Genomic DNA, 17,339 nt, shown 5'->3' on the forward strand with positions numbered 1-17,339 from the left:
TCCATCTGTCCCAAATAAACATTAAAACATTAGAACATTAGAACACTCTAGACGAGAACAGGCCATTCAGCCCAACAAAGCTCACCAGTCCTTTCCACTTGTTTCTTCCAAAAGAACATCAAGTCGAGTTTTGAAAGTCCCTAATGTCTTACTGTCTACCACACTACTTGGTATCTTATTCCAAATGTCTTATATTTCTATCTAAATCATTTATAGATATTAAAAATAGCAGCAGCCCTAGCACTGCCCCCTGCTTGTCATCACTCTTAACATCGGCCAGTTCTGATGAGGTTCCTCGCACCATCACCCTCTGCTTCCTGTGTCTGAGCCAATTCTGCACCCATCTAAAAACATCACCCTGAACTCCCACTTCTTTTAACTTGATGCCCAACCTCTCATGTGGCACCTCATCAAATGCTTTCTGAAAGTCCAGATCAATAACATCATCTGCTCCACTTTGATCAAATGCTTTTGTTGCCTCCTCATAGAATTCCAGCATGTTAGTAAAACACGACCTCCCTCTTCTGACCCCATGCTGACTGTTCAGAATAACTCCTGTCCTTGTCATGTGTTGCTCAATCTTATCCTTAATAATTCCTTCCATTAATTTTTCTGTGATGCACGTTAAGCTTACTGGCCTATAGTTGCTCTTATCTGCCCTGTCACCCTTTTTATATAATGGGATGATATTTCACATTTTCCAGTCCTCATGAATCTCTCAAGTGTGCAGTGACTTCCTAAAAATATGTGTCAAGGGTTTATATCTGTACTCACTAGCCTCCTTAAGAACTCGAGGATAAATATTATCTGTTCCTGCTGATTTGTTTGATTTCAGTCTATTTAATCTGAGCAGCTCTTCTCCCTCTACAATTTCCAAATCCCTCAGTACCTCCTTAGTAGTCCCTGTTACTGCTCTGAGGTTATCCACTTCGCCACTGTCTGTATCTTTTAATTCTCCTTTACTATTTCTGATACACTTCATCTCCTCCATTATTGTTCTTTTTCTACTAAAGTAAAGAATCTCTTGGGGTCTTCTTTCGCTTTATCTGCTCTATTCCTCTCCAGCTGTCTTTTAGCCTCCCTGATATCCTTCTTAATGGTTGCTATCCACCTGGTTATATAGTGCCTTTTGACTGCCGATCTGTGTTTTGTAGCACTTTCTATGTAGAGGATCCACACCAGTCTATTAACATGGCCTCAGAAGGCCCTGAAGGCACACAACTGACTAAATGAATCATGTGCCCCCCCCAACTCTCCCAGGCTTTTAATGGCTGATGGTCAGGGCACTGGACTTCAAAGCCCCCAATGACTGCTGAATGATGTGAAAAGTTTGTATCGATAGTTTATATTAGAAGGCCTGCGATGATGGGAACCAATCCCTAATGTGCATACTGTTTTGTAAATGGGGAGCAAATTCTTTGCCATATGGGGTCCCAGTTAACCCTTTCTTATATTAGGGTTCCCTCTGGTGGCCACCAGTGTACATCACAAGGTATGCTTAAAATCTCGTGACCAGCCAGTTAGGCCACCATTGTAAGTATAACATGACATAAGGCACTTCAGTTTTAAGGGGCTTGATCCTTTCCCAGCGGCATGGGACACAAGGCAGGAGACAATCGCTGGACAGGTTACCATTCTATCACTGGGCCACCCAGTTGTCTAACACGCAATTCTTCACGGTTGGAAATTCATGGTTATGAGGGAGAACATGCCAATTCTGCAGTGATGTGCTTGTTGGCAAACTGTGCGTGTGTATGAGTAGGAATTTGTGGTGGACTGGTGACCCATCTGGGGTTGGCTCCTGTCTGGTGCTCAGTACTACTGGGTTAGGTGCCAGTCCCATGGCTTTGAATTCAGTTTATATGATCTCATACTGCTTTTGTCCAGCCGCTCAGTGATCTAATTAGATGACTTGTGCTGTTGACTGGAAGCCACTAGAGGGCACCCTAATGTAAAAATGGATTAACGGAGCCCCCCATGAGGCAAAGGCCACCTATTTATAATGCAACATGCACAATTCATGAATGGCACGTTCAGGGCAGGACTTGTAATCCAGTGTTTCTGAATTTCAAGTTGCTGTTGTTCATAATGGTGGTGAGTTGTGGTGGATGGTGAGTGGGTTGCACTTGAATACCCTCCACCCACCCTAGATTCGTTAAAGGAGACATTCCTTCCTGCTTTGAAATCACTCTCAATTCACCAAGGGGACCCACCATAAAGACATGAGGACACTTAAATGGTAAAAAGTGGGTTGTCACCAGAAAGGCTGAGAAACACAACTCTGTTTGACTGGCCATCATAACAGCAGGCCTTTCAGGGTGTGCAGTGTTCACTCTGTTCACACGGCCAAACAGGCGGATTTGTTAAAGGATTCATTAAAGTAGTGTTAACATTCCTGATGCACCATCTGTTGGAATGACAAACACAATGCTTTTAATTACTACAAATGTTTATGATGCACCATCTGCTGGAATGAAGGAGACATAGGGACTGGATGGACACACAGAAGCACAGATACACATGCACACTTGTCCTTTTATTAAGGTAAATAAGGTGATGTCTGTCTATCCACCAGTTATTCCCTGTTGGATGTATTCAGCATTAATGTCTGTAGTGCAGTCTGTCCGTCCAGTTTCTATGTCTGTGTTATACGCCATTTGGTATAGGATATGTAAAAGCAGTACTAATACTTGTAATGTGCCATCTGTAATAACCCCTACTCTCTCTTCTGTTTCCTTGTCCTGTGTCCTTTGCCACCACCATCTACTCAAAGCACTGTGATGTTCCAACAATGATGGATGGATTAAAAGCCAGAAGTCTGTATGACCATCAACATCAAGTGACTCCGTGAGAACCCTAACTACAAAGAGGACTGTTTCATTTATGTTAGGTAGAATGCCCAGAGGGGACTGGGTGGTCTCGTGGCCTGGAAACCCTGCAGATTTTATTTTTGTTCTCCAACCGTCTGGGTTTTTTTCTTTGTTTTTTCTGTCCACCCTGGCCATCGGACCTTACTCCTTTTCTATGTTAACTAATGTTGTCTTATTTTAATTTCTTATTGTGTCTTTTATTTTTCTTTTCTTCATTATGTAAAGCACTTTGAGCTACTTTTTGTATGAAAATGTGCTATATAAATAAATGTTGTTGTTGTATCTGTTGGAATGAGACATGAAATGCATATGTCTCTGTTTTATGCTATTTGGTATGGGATTAGTAAAAGCAGTACTACTGTTTGTGATTGCCCATTCATTGGAATGACACATACAATGAATATGTCTCTGTTTTATGCTATTTGGTATGGGATTTGAAAAAGCACTACTATTGTTTGTGCTATGCCATCTGTTGGAATGAGATATGAAATGCATATGTCTCTGTTATTGCTATTTGGTATGGGATTTGTAAAAGCACTACTATTGTTTGTGATACGCCATCTGTTGGAATAAGACATGAAATGCATATGTCTCTGTTATTGCTATTTGGTATGGGATTAGTAAAAGCAGTACTAATGTTTGTCATGCACCATCTGTTGGATAACAGAGACTAAGCAACTGTATAGATGCACAGCTACATAGACACACTGACACTTGTCCTTTTATTAAGGTGGATATATTGATATTACAATAGAGGGATTCAAATAAAGATTTGGGGTCTGTAGTTGTAGTCAGAGGGTGTTTCATGGCCAAATACCAACTGAAAAGAGAAGACTAAAAAACAGAAGTCCGCCAGACTATACTATACATTTCACTTGTTGCGGGCGCTTCCAAGGTAAGTTCCTGAGGAGGGTGCTGTGTGCTCATCCTATGCTGGCCCCATCCTGACTGCCAACATCCTCTTTAACACCCACTTTTAAAAACAGTCGTGCTAGAAGTGGTGGGACTCTCACCAAGCTGGAAATGGCGTTAGAGGTTCTTGCACACATTCTCCTCTATTTAAAGTCAAAATATGGAAGGGCAGTTAAAGACAGCGTCACACCCCAATCCTTCCACATCACCTGACGTCAATCCCTACTGGATCATGAGGAGCATGAGTAGATACAGACAGAGTTGTGCTCACAAGTTTATATACCCCTAGAATAATTTGTAAAACTAGTGGAACATGGACCTCCCATCCTCAAAGATGGGGGGAATTGAAAGGGGTGTAAGTCCACCAATATAGTGATAAGCCTGATTATGAATTCTGAACATGTATGCACCATGGAGCGCAATTTCAGGGCACACATAATTCACACGTCCAATTCCTGTGTCGTGTACTGCTGCACATGTCACGGTATAAGCTATGAACTGAGACCAGGATCGAGCTTTATGGGCCAGGGCTTTGTGAGTCTCTTCCAGTCTTTTGTGTGTATCTTGTAGTTGATGGTCAGCAGATGGAGGTGATGTTCCTCTTGACGTTGGTTTAATTGGACTGTTCAATGCACTTCACCACAAACTCCTGGAAATGTGACCGTCATGAGACACAGCAACACAGGTCACTCTGTCGAGAGTACCGATACGTTTGTCATGAGCGAACAGAGCCCAGGATTGTCTGGCTTACGTGTGAGATGAATGCAATCGGCGAGCCCATCAGTACATTTCTTTTCCTTTTAGGTAGGTGGCACGAACACCCGTTGGATCAGGTGGTCCTGAACATCTCAGGAAACGCAGCACAACTAATCACTCGGCTGAGGTGACTGTAATGTCACTCTGTCACCAAGGCTGATTTCATGGCAGACTTGCGGCCTGATTGCTCTGCCATTGTTGTTGTGTCAGCTCCAGCATGTCACACGGTGCCCACTGCTGTACTGTGCCTCAGCTATGTCACATGGTAGGTGTCTTAAAGAAAAGTATATTCTTAAAGTTGATGATTTGTATAAATTCAGAGTGAATCATGAACATATATGAAAATAAGCATTATACCTTACTGCACATTAGTATAGTAAGGGTTAAATCACAAAAAGACCTGTGCCTGTACATTTTATTATTTTTCTAAGCAAGATGTAACTCTCCAATATTTCATAAGTCAAGGTCAGGGGGTATGTGGCGAACGTGAGCTGAGGACTGGAAATAACTGGACGGGTGCAAGGTGGGGAGAGAGCCTGTCAAGTGGGCATGATGGATAGAATAGAGTGCTGGGAAATATTGGGGGAGCTAATCAGAGGCAGGACCAAGACCACAGGATGCTGGGAGTCAGATGAGGATGACAAATGAGCTACGTGTGGTAAGCTCATGATAAGAACTGTCATACAAGTAAGACAGCCCCATTGCTGGGTGCTGATTTGAGTCTGTATGCACATTGCACAAATAAGCTTGATTCTGCTGCCTGTCCTGAGACTCTGAGTGCTTTCTTTGGGCTAAGGGTGCCCACCTCCAGTTCGACATCACCAGACTGGCATGAGAAGGAGACAAAGCCCAATTTAGGGGCCAACGTGAATCCCACATCCAATGTCGACGGAAAACCAAAATCAATCTGCCTTGACTTTGCCAGTTACTGGAGCCTGGGGAAAGCAAAAGAACTGTCCAATGATCTTCAAGGAGAAGAAGAAGAAGAAGTTCATGTTTATAAATCAGGAAAAGCATATCGAGAGATATCCAGAAAATGGCAATCAGTAGTGTTCAAACTCTGATCGAGAAGTGGGAAATGAAGGGTTCTGTTAATACCAAGCGTTGTGATGTGAAATTTGGCATACAATATTTTGTATGTCTTTATTTGTAACTTAGGCAAAGCAATGGAATATTAGTGTTGCATTAGTGAGAAGCATTCATGTTTACCCCTTGCCTTTTAGAAATGGGTCTCTCTGAATTTTACAATTGAGTTGAGGGGAAGTGCCTTAAACAAGTTTGGCTAATGTTTCTTTGAAGTCTCTCAGTCAACCCCCATAGGAAAGCCAGGCTGCCTAACTGGCAAACTTTACCTTAACATATGGTTTGGGGGGGTGGCAGGTGTTAAGATGTTTTATCCCCCATTGGTCTAAAGTATGGCTGTTTGGAACTGACTTGTATCAGAAGCCTTTAAGTACCATAATGTTCTATTGGCTGTAGGGGTTGGACAGAAAATCTATAAATTTGCTCACTCCCTCACTCTCGCTCTTACCAAATGATCAGTGGTGGGCCGTCAGGGCCTGCAAGGCCTTCTCTGCTGGCCTAAAAAAATATCTGAATCACAAACTGATGTTAATTATATTTTGTCCATGAATACTTATTAAATAATTCCAAATAGTCTGTCTGCTTCCTTTCACAGCTTTTCCGATTTTTGGTGAATAAAATGTTGCGATTTTCCTAAATAATATTGCAAGTTTAATTGTTATTGTTGATGTTTTTTATGTGTGTCACAGCTGTAGCTGTAGTAGAAAGGAACTTGTACACCCCGGTTTGTCTATTCAATAAAGGCATTTATTGTGGCTACAGGAGTTATCTATCTGCGATGCAACGGCTCTTTATACTGTATTTCTGCATATTAAGATGGTTTTTATAACCATAAATTAGTTTTTGAGGGGTGGGTTGATTCAGACAGAGCACGACTGAAGGCCTAGGTGTGAAATGCAAATGATGAAGGAGCAACTCTGACACCATGAACTGAAAAGGACAACACGATGAAGAGCACAGCTCGGTAGCCATATTGAGACAGGCATGCGGCCTGTTCTGAGGAAAGGTGACCACAAATGATGAATTAACTGGAGCCATTTACAGTAACTAACAAGTCTGTGTGCCACCTAAAACTACACATCACCATTTATCAGGTTGTATGGTTGCCAATATTCACTTGTACGTTGCTTATTGTTATTATTTATGAATATTATCAATAATACATTATTTAAAGTTTAACTTAACTCCTGCTTGTCTACACCTAATTGCCTGAGGTTATGGATGTAGAAGGGAAGGTGGGGAGAAGTTATCTCTTATATATATATATTTCTCTTCTGGTTCGTCCTGCTTCCTCTTCAAACCCTGTCCCACCCACACGGCATTTCTTGATTCCTATTCGTCCTCTTCCAAACCCTTCCCCACGCTGCCTGCGGCCTCCCAAACACCCCCAAGCTGCTTTTCTCGATTCCTATTCCTCCTTCGGACTACCACGTTCCCCGCTCCTCTCTCATGACCCCATTGGTGTCACGTCACCGCCTCATATCTATCCTGACCGCGTGACCTTTCACTTTGGCCATATGTGTGCCTGGGAGTCTTTTCCATAACCTGCTACAGGAAGGTACTCTCTTGACCATTGGCATTGGTTTCGCTCCTTGCCATTTTCATTATACTGCAATGGTTGTTTCCTAAGCCTTTGTTATAAAATGAACAATAGTATCTTCTCTGTCAACGGGTTTTTGTACAATGTCATCTGTATTCCGGGATCCGGCAACTGCCTGTTCCTGACACAAACAGTTGACGAAGGCAATGCAGCGTTTTCCATTCCTATTCTTACACCACCATATGCTACGGCGGGTGTCGGCTATCTAGTATACTATAATACCTTATAAACAGTGGTAAATTCTATGAGATTTGAGGCATTCTGACAGAGGCTACATATTAATAATACAAAAGGGGAAAGTTGAGCAAAATGTTACTCTACCAAGACAAAACACCAAGGCGCAATCAGGTAGACCATGGAAGTTTTCAGACATAACTTCCAGGAAAATCTCAACTGAAATGAAGTGAGTGGCTCTTTCAGGCCACACAATAAGGAGAAACCTGAATGAAAGTGGGCCAGAGAAAAGCCTTTGCTGTGCCAACACCACAAAACAGGCCACTTACAACATGGCAAACAGCACCTTGAGAAGCCTTAAAATGTCAGGAACAAAGACACTTGCAGTGATGAGACCTACTGTGAAGCATGGAGGTGGATCTCTGCTGCTTTGTGTGTTTGAGTTGGGGAATTCTGTCAAAATGCACGTCAAGAAGAATGCAGCATAGCATTAGAATATATTGGAGGACGATTTTCATTGATTAGCCCAGAAGTTGCGCATGGTGGGGCACTTGGACTTTGACATAAGGCCAAGTCAACACTTTAATAGCTGCAGTAGAAATAAGTGAAAGTTTTGGATTGACCAGCACAGTCACCTGACCTCAACATCATTGAGCTGATTTTAGGGAGATCTCAAACATGAAGTTCTTGCAATGTAACCAATGAATTTACTTTACAGGACTCGGAGGGTTTTTTGTCAAGAAGAACAGAGCAACTTTACCACCTGATGAAATGAGGAGTCTATTGAAACTAAAGGGGTGTAGAAGAGAACACAGAAACTAGAAGAAGGTTTGGGGATCCATCCTGTATATTGTCGTTAGTCGATAGCTCTGTAGAGTAGTCTCAAAAGACGGAGTCCAGAATGGAACTGACTGGGGAAGGCATGTGATCTTCTTTGTAGGTGGTGGAAAGGAAGACGAAGGTCCAACAGGGCACCGGTTGAGGTGAGGTCAACAGGAGGGTGTGGTCTGGGAAGGAAAAATGGAAGTTGGTTAGGCTTTAGCTGGTCTTCCCTTCTGAGGTTCTGAAAAGGAGGGAGAGTAGACATTGGTGCACTTCGTCCACCCCTGACCCAGTGTTTTACCCATAGATAAGCCCATAGACTGCCTCCCATGTATGATGGGGGGCACACATAATATTAAGAACTGAGGAAAAGAAACAGGATCATCTTATTATGTCCCCTGTGGTCATGGTTTGTTTGAGAATTATGCAATTCTCTTATCCCAACTTCTGAAACCACTCTTCCTGGTGAGGGTCACAGAGGTGGTAGCCAAGCAGGTCAGATCAGATGTCCTTCTCCCAATATCTTCCTGGGGACTTCCTAGGCATTCTCAAGCCAGTCAGCCACAATTTTTCCACCCAGTGGGATGTGCCCAGAGCAGCCCCAGCAGTAGCCACCCAGGGGGGCATACTGCCAACATGCTGAAACTATCTCAACTGGCTCTTCTCAATCCAGAGGAGCAACAATTCTGACAATCCTCCAAAATGACTGAGCTTCTCACCCCATCACAATGTGTCACCTTAGCCATCCTGTGAAGAAACCTCATTTCTGCTGTTCATTCACCCACAGTTTATGACCACAGTGCTATACAGTAGATCAGGTGGTAAACTGAAAGCTTTGACTTTCAGCTTGGCTTCTGCTTTACCACCATGAACTGGTGTAGGATCCACAGAACTGCTGCCACTGCTCCAATCTACATGTTGATGTCACTTTCCATTTTTCTGTCACTCATGAGAATGGTCCTGAGATAATTGAACTCCCCCTTTAATGTCAGTTGCTCCCACATTATCTGAACCCAACCCACCAGACAGATGTCCAGACACACATGTAAAAGTACAAGATTTTAATTATAATATTCTTCAGTAATAGTGCACAAAGCACCCACTCTCCACAATTCTCCAACAATAAATCAATAATCAATAATACAATAATAACCACAATCCTCTTATCCCAGCAGCTCCATCCTCTACTATCTGCTGGGGTTTACCACAATCCTTTTAAAGTCTCTGACCAGGAAGTATTCTGTCTCCGGGTCAAACACCTTCTTCAGGTGTCCCGGAAGTACTGCGGGTTTCCGTCCTCTTGACTCCTACATACTTCCAGGTTAACGTCATGGTAATATCCCCCTGGTTCTTCGTGAGCTCCCCCTGGCAGCACCCATGGCACCCAACAGGGCTGCAGAACTGGAATCCATGTCCCATGCTTCCCTGCGGGAATCCAGGGAACCGTTTCCATCGAGGGGAGCTACCATCTAGCGTCCCGGGAAATGTAGTGCCCTAAAAAGGCTCTTTCTTTTAGTTGAGGGACGTCCCGACCAGACTGAAACGCCGGTCGTCCATCACACTGGATATATAAAGCATACTTCAAGGGTAATTATTGCCAGTCTTTATCAGCAGGTCCTGGATACCATCTCAAAAAGTGACCAACATCATCCTCTGCAGCATGGAAGCCAGACGGGAACAAGGCCACAAGACAACTTGGACTCAAATATAATGGGAGGAATCCACAATCAAAGTTTCTACATTCCCAAATTTGTAAGTGGTGGCAGCAGGAGGCTACTATAGAGGCTCTGGAAGGGTTGTTGTGCCCTTTTGATGATAACATTCCAGTAGTCTAATCGGAATACCTGGGGCCACCAGGGGGAGTTCTGGGAAAAACATCTCCAAGGGGTTTTACAGGGCAATGTCTGTATTGGAAATGCTTCAGAAAAGACTGGAAGTGACCTTGGAAGGTCTTCCTAGATCAGACTTAAAGGAGCAAAGTGGTCTTTGGTTATGGAGTTCAAAGTTGAGAAGCATGCAATTGGTAAGAGGAGAAGAGAAGGGAGAGAGAACAGATCTGAGAAGGTGGGCACGTGGGGAAGCCACCCACGTCACTATTAGATAGGTGGATTGTATGCACTGCTGTTGAGAATTTTGATCAAGGATCAATACGCGTCATTATTAGTTTTAGTGTTCTTAACTACGAAAAGTCTAGGAGTGAAACAGCTTTAAAGGGACACCATTTATTTTGGCGTTCGGATAAATTGCTCCTCATATTTCGCCCCCAACACATTTTGGCCCTGGTAATTTTAACCCAAGCCCCCACAACATTCACCCCTTCCCCACAAATTTAGCCACCACTATATTTTGCCCCGGTATTTATGTACATATCTATAATTGCAATTTAAAATTGAATAAACCTTACCCAACATTGAAAATAATTAAGTTCACCCAGGTAGTTTTCTTATACGACTTACAGATCAACGTGTTGCACTGAAAACAGCATGTGTGATTACCTCCATAAAAGGTGAGTATTGAATTTAAAACGTAATCCGTGTTATGTGGTATAGTATTGTACGATTGTACTGGATTTTGCAAGGTTTTTTTGTGGCCGTTTCAAGACGTGCATTTACGGTTTTCACCGCCTGATTATCGATGGTGCGTGGCAGTGTTAAAGAACCATCAACACCTCGCAGGCAGCGCAATATCAAAACTGTTGCGTCACCACTCACGCATCGTCTATTACTTTCTCACTGAAAGCGTTCTTTTTGCATCGTAGTGTAATTGATTACCTTCGAGGCATCGCATACAACTTTTGAGTTCTAATCAATGATTTTATAAACGGAAATGACTTTTTGTGAAAATTAAAATTACAAAGATATTAATTTAGTGCATAATTGTATTTCACGTATGTTTCTTTGCAACGGCATGTGATATTACTTTTGTAAAATCATTTGGAATCGTTTAATCAAAATGACAATGTATATATGTTTACAGAGCGTTTCATTTAAGTGATCCAACTTTTTTAGCTTTTTGCTACAAAAATATTTACATTAGGAAAGTGAGAATGATTATTCACTTTATCTTTTCTAGGAACTTCCAACACTCAAAACGTCTGGGAGTGGGTATTAGAAGTTACTGGGGTGGGGGAGAAATATCATGGAGGTGAAATGTAGTGGGGGTGAAACGTGAAGGGTGAAACGTAAAGGGTGGAACGTGAGGGGTGAAACGTGAAGGGTGAAACATGAAGGGTGAAACGTGAAGGGTGAAACGTGAAGGGTGAAACGTGAGGGGTGAAACGTGAAGGGTGAAACGTGAGGGGTGAAATTTCCGTAAACCATAGTTTTAGGTTATGCAACATGCAGCAATTACAAAAAAAAATGTATTCCAATAAGGAGCTAGCAACACCCCCTGCTGGATAGACTTGCTTGCCTTTTCACTTGCTTTGTTCTGAACTTCTGTAAGTTAAGGTCATTATGTTCTCTGAAGAAGCATTTTGTTATGGGAAGGCAAGTGCTGAGCTTCTAACTGACAGAAGATGAAACAAACTGCAGGCAGGGCCTTTAATAGCGTGAGTAAAGGGCGATCTATCAGACTACTGCACAAAATATATAAGCACTTAAATGGCATTACGGCTCATCAATACTTTAGGCAATAAAATGACAATAAAATGCATTATAATATCAAGCTATTCTGAGCTATAAAGGAGCTTAAGAGCACACAGATGTCCATAAAGTAAGCAGCAGCTTAGCCCTGTCAGACATTAGCCCTAAGATATAAAAGCACCGCTGCCTGCGTTCGTGGGCTTTTATATTAGCACGCACGTATATATTTTAGATAGCATTAAGGTTATATGCCACTGCTTCTTTATAAATCTTAGTAGCACATGTTAGTTAGCTTAAAAAAGTAATTGTTAAAGGCTTGTTTTTTTTTTCCTTTTGTTTCTCTCATGCATGAAGCCCTGTGTCATGGTTGTTCGCAGTGCGGCCCTTATCAGTGGAGCTGTGCGCTGTCACAGTCGCCTGTTATGTTAGCCTTAGCCTTACAGAATGCTAGTGCAACAAGGAATCATTTACTGAGTTATTGATTAGGCAGTCCAGTTTTCATATATGGGTCCTCCTGATCCCAACTTAATTGTTAAGAATTGATTAACTGAAAGGCCATCGATCTTTAACAGTTCAGGATTAGGCCGTTAGAATTAAGGGATGGGGGTTGTCAGGTGCTGCGGTGGGCTGGCGCCCTGCCCGGGGTTTGTTTCCTGCCTTGTGCCCTGTGTTGGCTGGGATTGGCTCCAGCAGACTCCCGTGACACTGTAATTGGGATATAGCGCGTTGGATGATGGATGGATGGATGGGTAGTCAGGTGATGCTCACCTCCGGGTGGCAATTCTGTCCTTCGAGCCAAAGAGGTTGTTATGAGAAGATGCATCAGGAAGAAGATTGTTATGGGGATGTCTACGTGGGCACGTGCATTGTTCTGAGAAAGTGCGGAACACATGGGGCCTCATGTATAAACAAAACTGTTTCCACATTAAAATCACGATGTATAAAACCTAAACTTGCTGTAAAGCCACACACATTTCCACAGTAGCTCACACCCTGGCATACACAAGTTCTCCACTCAGTTTTGCAGACTGGCGGCACCCAGCGTCAAAGCAGGCTAATGTTCTTGTGTGGTTTACCTTTTCTTTTTTAGATACACATCCCTGAGGCGGCTTTGTAAATACACTGAAATTAACTGCATATTTTTTATTAGTTTAATGCATCTGATTGTAATTAACCTGTAACAATATAATGGCCAACAGAATGATCAAACTATTCTAAATACCATAACTGCTTTAGCGTTGTTACTCTCACTGCACCTTCTTCTACTTCTTCTTTCATCTGCTCCCGTTAGGGGTTACCACAGCGGATCATCTTGTTTCATATTATTCTCACTACATCACTCAGAGTATTTATACCACTGTATCTGAGTGTGAATCACAGCTCTACAGCAGCTGACTGGAAAGAGAATTATCAGTATACAGCATCAAGCACACGCTGCCTCAGCCATGCTGTCTATTGAACTGCTCTCATACGGCAAACGCTTCAGAGCCTTTCCTCGCGGTTCAGAAACAGTTTCATCCCAAGAACTCTAAACTCACTCAATCAGTCCATCAAGTGCTCCTTGTAGAACTGTTTGTACTTATAAGTACAATTACCTCACTGTAAACTTGCGATACAGTTATAATATCGCACAACCTGAGCCACTTTATAAAGTGCATATTTACAAATGATGACGATATTATTTTTAAGATGAAATGCAGCAAAATATGTTTATTATATTATACAGATAAAACTTTAACTTCATTTAAATAATTTATATTGTTAATAATTAAACATGTGAGGACACGGTGTCACTGCACTAGCAAGGAGCAGGCACTCTGTTCACGGATTGTTCCTGCCTGGCGCTGTATTCTTGCTGGTGCTGATGCGACACTGGAAAGATAGATGGATAGAATAATTAAACACATACTATGAAGATGTTTCAATGTTCCTTAAAAGTTTTGAAGAATCGGCGTTCTGAGCTTATAGATGGCTTAACGTCTATTACAGAGCTGATTGTGTGGTGATTGGGTATTTGGAGGAAGAAAAGTAAGGACAGGAATTGGAGGTTAGTATGTTTGAAAGAGACAGTACTGCTGCAATAAATCATTTAATCGAAGGTTGCGCATAATCACTGTGCCACCGTGTTCCCATGTTTAATAACACGCTTTAACTCCTATAAACAGGAAAATGATATCAAGTATACATCTCAGTATTTTAATTATTCAGAGAGATGTAATATCACAAAAGTAATGGATTCTGCCTCCTGTCAGAGGAAGAGAAAGAGCGGAAGGACGTAGTGATTCACACACATAGAGCACATAGAAGATCAAATACAAAACAAAGCATTTAACGTGCTACTTTAATTACGATGGGATTTGAGAAACTAGTAAATGAAATGATTTTAAGATGAGTTTATGATGTTCTACTTTAATGACAAAATAAACTATGTGATTAAAGTGGAAATTTCGAGATTGAAGTTGACATTTCGTGCTTTTTTCCAACTGTGTGCCTATTTTTTTTTTCTGTACCCTAATGAGCTTTCATTTGACACTCAGATGGTGGGCTACGACTCGCCTTTTGACGGCGACTTTGATATGTGACAACTTCTTTTTTATTTTGGGAGCTGTGCGACTTTATTGAACTTGAGCTTTCAAGTTTCTCCGATAATCTATGTCACTCGATCAACTTCATTTTGTTGATTATACCACTGCTTAAACCAACAAATAGTAAGTTTTTCTTTGCCTCCACTTGCTATTCACTGAAATTCTTCTATTTTCCCCCTGTGCTTTTGCCATTGCCTTTTCACAGAACGCTGAGCTTAAGGGCTATTTATATTGATTTGCATATACAAAGAGGCGTAATTGTGGGAGGAGTAGGGACGGGATAGCAGGCGCGTGCATTAATTTTCATGCTGGCCGGGATTTATGTAGAGGTAGAACATGGAAGTTGGCAAACGCACAGATTTATGCATCTGGATTTTTTTGTGCGTAAGCACATTTCTGCTTTTGTGCTTACGTCATGTTATAGTGCGAATTCTACATACAGCATTATACATGAGGCCCCCTGGTGATTTGTTATGTGAACAGGTGCTGAATGAGGTTGTCATCATGAGAAACCCAGTACAGTACATGATGGGAAACTAATGTGAGAGGGGAACATTTTGTGATAAGAACTGTAATAAATTCAGGGCTCACCCAAACACTCGGGGCTCACTTCATGAACTGAGACAGACTTTATGTGCACTGCAATTGTTTTCTATGCTGTGCAATAAAGTCTTAAATTCTAACTGCCTTTCTGAAGACTCTGCTTGTTTATTCTGAGGTTTCTCCACAGCACTGCAAATCAATCATATGAAAAAGTTTGGGAACCCATCTTAATTCTTTGGATTTTTGTATCTCATTGGCTGAGCTTTCAAAGTAGCAACTTCCTTTTAATATATCACATGCCTTATGGAAAGAGTAGTATTTTTGCAGTGACATTAAGTTTATTGCATTAACAGAAAATATGCAATATGCATCATAACAAAATTAGACAGGTGCATAAATGTGGGCACCTAAACAGAGATATGACATCAATACTTAGTTGAGCCTCCTTTTGCTCCTTTGATCCTCCAGACGCTGTCCTCCTGTAGCCTGTGATGAGTGTCTGGACTCTGGATGGAGGTATTTCTGACCATTCTTCATACCAAATCTCTCCAGTTCAGTTCAATTTGATGGACAGCCTGCCTCAAATCATCCCATAGATTTTCGATGATATTCAAGTCAGGGGGCTGTGATGGCCATTCCAGAACTTTGTACTTCTCCCTCCAAGTGTCCAATCATGAATGAGTGGTAAAAGGTATTTAAGGTGGTCAATTACAAGTTTTGCTTCCTTCCCTTTGACTCTCCTCTGAAGAGTGACAGACAGCATGAGATCCTCAAAGCAACTCTCTAAAGATCTGAAAACAAAGATTGTTGAGTCTCCTGGTTTAGGGGAAGGCTACAAAAAGCCATCTCCGAGGTTTAAACTATCAGATTCAACTGTAAGGAATGGAATCAGGAAATGGAAGGCCACAGGCACAGTTGCTGTTAAACCAACCCAGAAGGTCTGGCCGGCCAAGAAAAATACAGGAGCAGCATGTGTGCAGGATTGTGAGAATGGTTACAGACAACCCACATATCACCTCCAAAGACCTGCAAGAACATCTCGCTGCAGATTGTGTATCAATCAATCAATCAACATTTATTTATATAGCACATTTTCATACAAAAAAATGTAGCTCAAAGTGCTTTACAAAATGAAAATTTTACAACCAAGAGAAAATACAATGAGTGTCTAAATTTTATAAAGTTATAAACACACCAAATACCAAATATTAATAAGAGGTCTAAATAGAATATAATACAATAGAATCAAATCATCAAATACCCTAACACATTAATTCCAAAATCCCACATTCTGGTTATCTCTTAATATTTTATTATATGGCTCAAAAAAGAGAGCATCTCTCTGTAGAGGTAAAGTTGGGAACCAGGTCTATTGTAATTCAGTACCCCATAGTGTAATCTCACTACTGCAAATTTCAACAAATTTATCTCAAAGCAATGATCCAAACCCATTTTGATCCAAAATTCAGCATTCTAGTTCAGTCCCACTCTTCTTCAAATCAGCAGTCTTTGTCCAGTTTAAGTCCAATGAGTGGAGAGTCAACTGCTCTTGTCTCCATGAAAGAACTGGATTGAAAATGCAGGTTATGTTTACTATACAGTCAGAAGAGATTTTGTTTGAGTTTTTATACGTTGTGCATCAGCACTTTTGAAAGTTATTTATCCTGTAGCATTATATTACATTCTCTTTAATTACTTCTTTCCACTAATGTTGGAGAACATTTTTTTAAAGGTAACATAATTACATTACTCATTACTTAAAAAAAATTAACTAAACATGTAACATTGTTACTTATTATCAATTGTAATGTGTTACAAATCGTACGTTGCTTTTTCTTTTATTATGAAAAACTACCCATTTTACAGGCCAGCATTTGTTTTTAAATCCTAAACCCACGAATCTTAATTAAACTGATCAGAAACACGGCAAAGTTTGACCATTTTGTTGTTGTTGTTGATTTAAATATTCTATAATACCAAGAATACCAGGAGAAGCCAGCTGTTTAAAGCAGCCCCCTGAGCAGTGTTGGGGTGTCGCAGACACAGCACTTGGAGAGCTCAATGACTCCCCTAAGACTGTGCAGGATTAAGTGTATACTTATCACCTTTGTTCAGTTCTCTTCACTCGATTGCATGCTAGGCACATGTTTAACCTCTTTCTTACTAGCTGTCATCGTGCACATACAGAATGCTCACTCCAGCAGCAGGCAACGTCTTTGTGAAAAAGGCAATACAATACAGTTTATTTTTGTATAGCCCAAAATCACACAGGAAGTGCCGCAATGGGCTTTAACAGGCCCTGCCTTTTGACAGCCCCCCAGCCTTGACTCTCTGAGAAGACAAGGAAAAACTCCCAATAAAACCTTGTAGGGAAAAATGGAAGAAACCTCGGGAAAGGCAGTTCAAAGAG

Source organism: Polypterus senegalus, chromosome 1 (assembly GCF_016835505.1).
Source record: "Polypterus senegalus isolate Bchr_013 chromosome 1, ASM1683550v1, whole genome shotgun sequence".
Lineage (NCBI taxonomy): Eukaryota > Metazoa > Chordata > Cladistia > Polypteriformes > Polypteridae > Polypterus > Polypterus senegalus.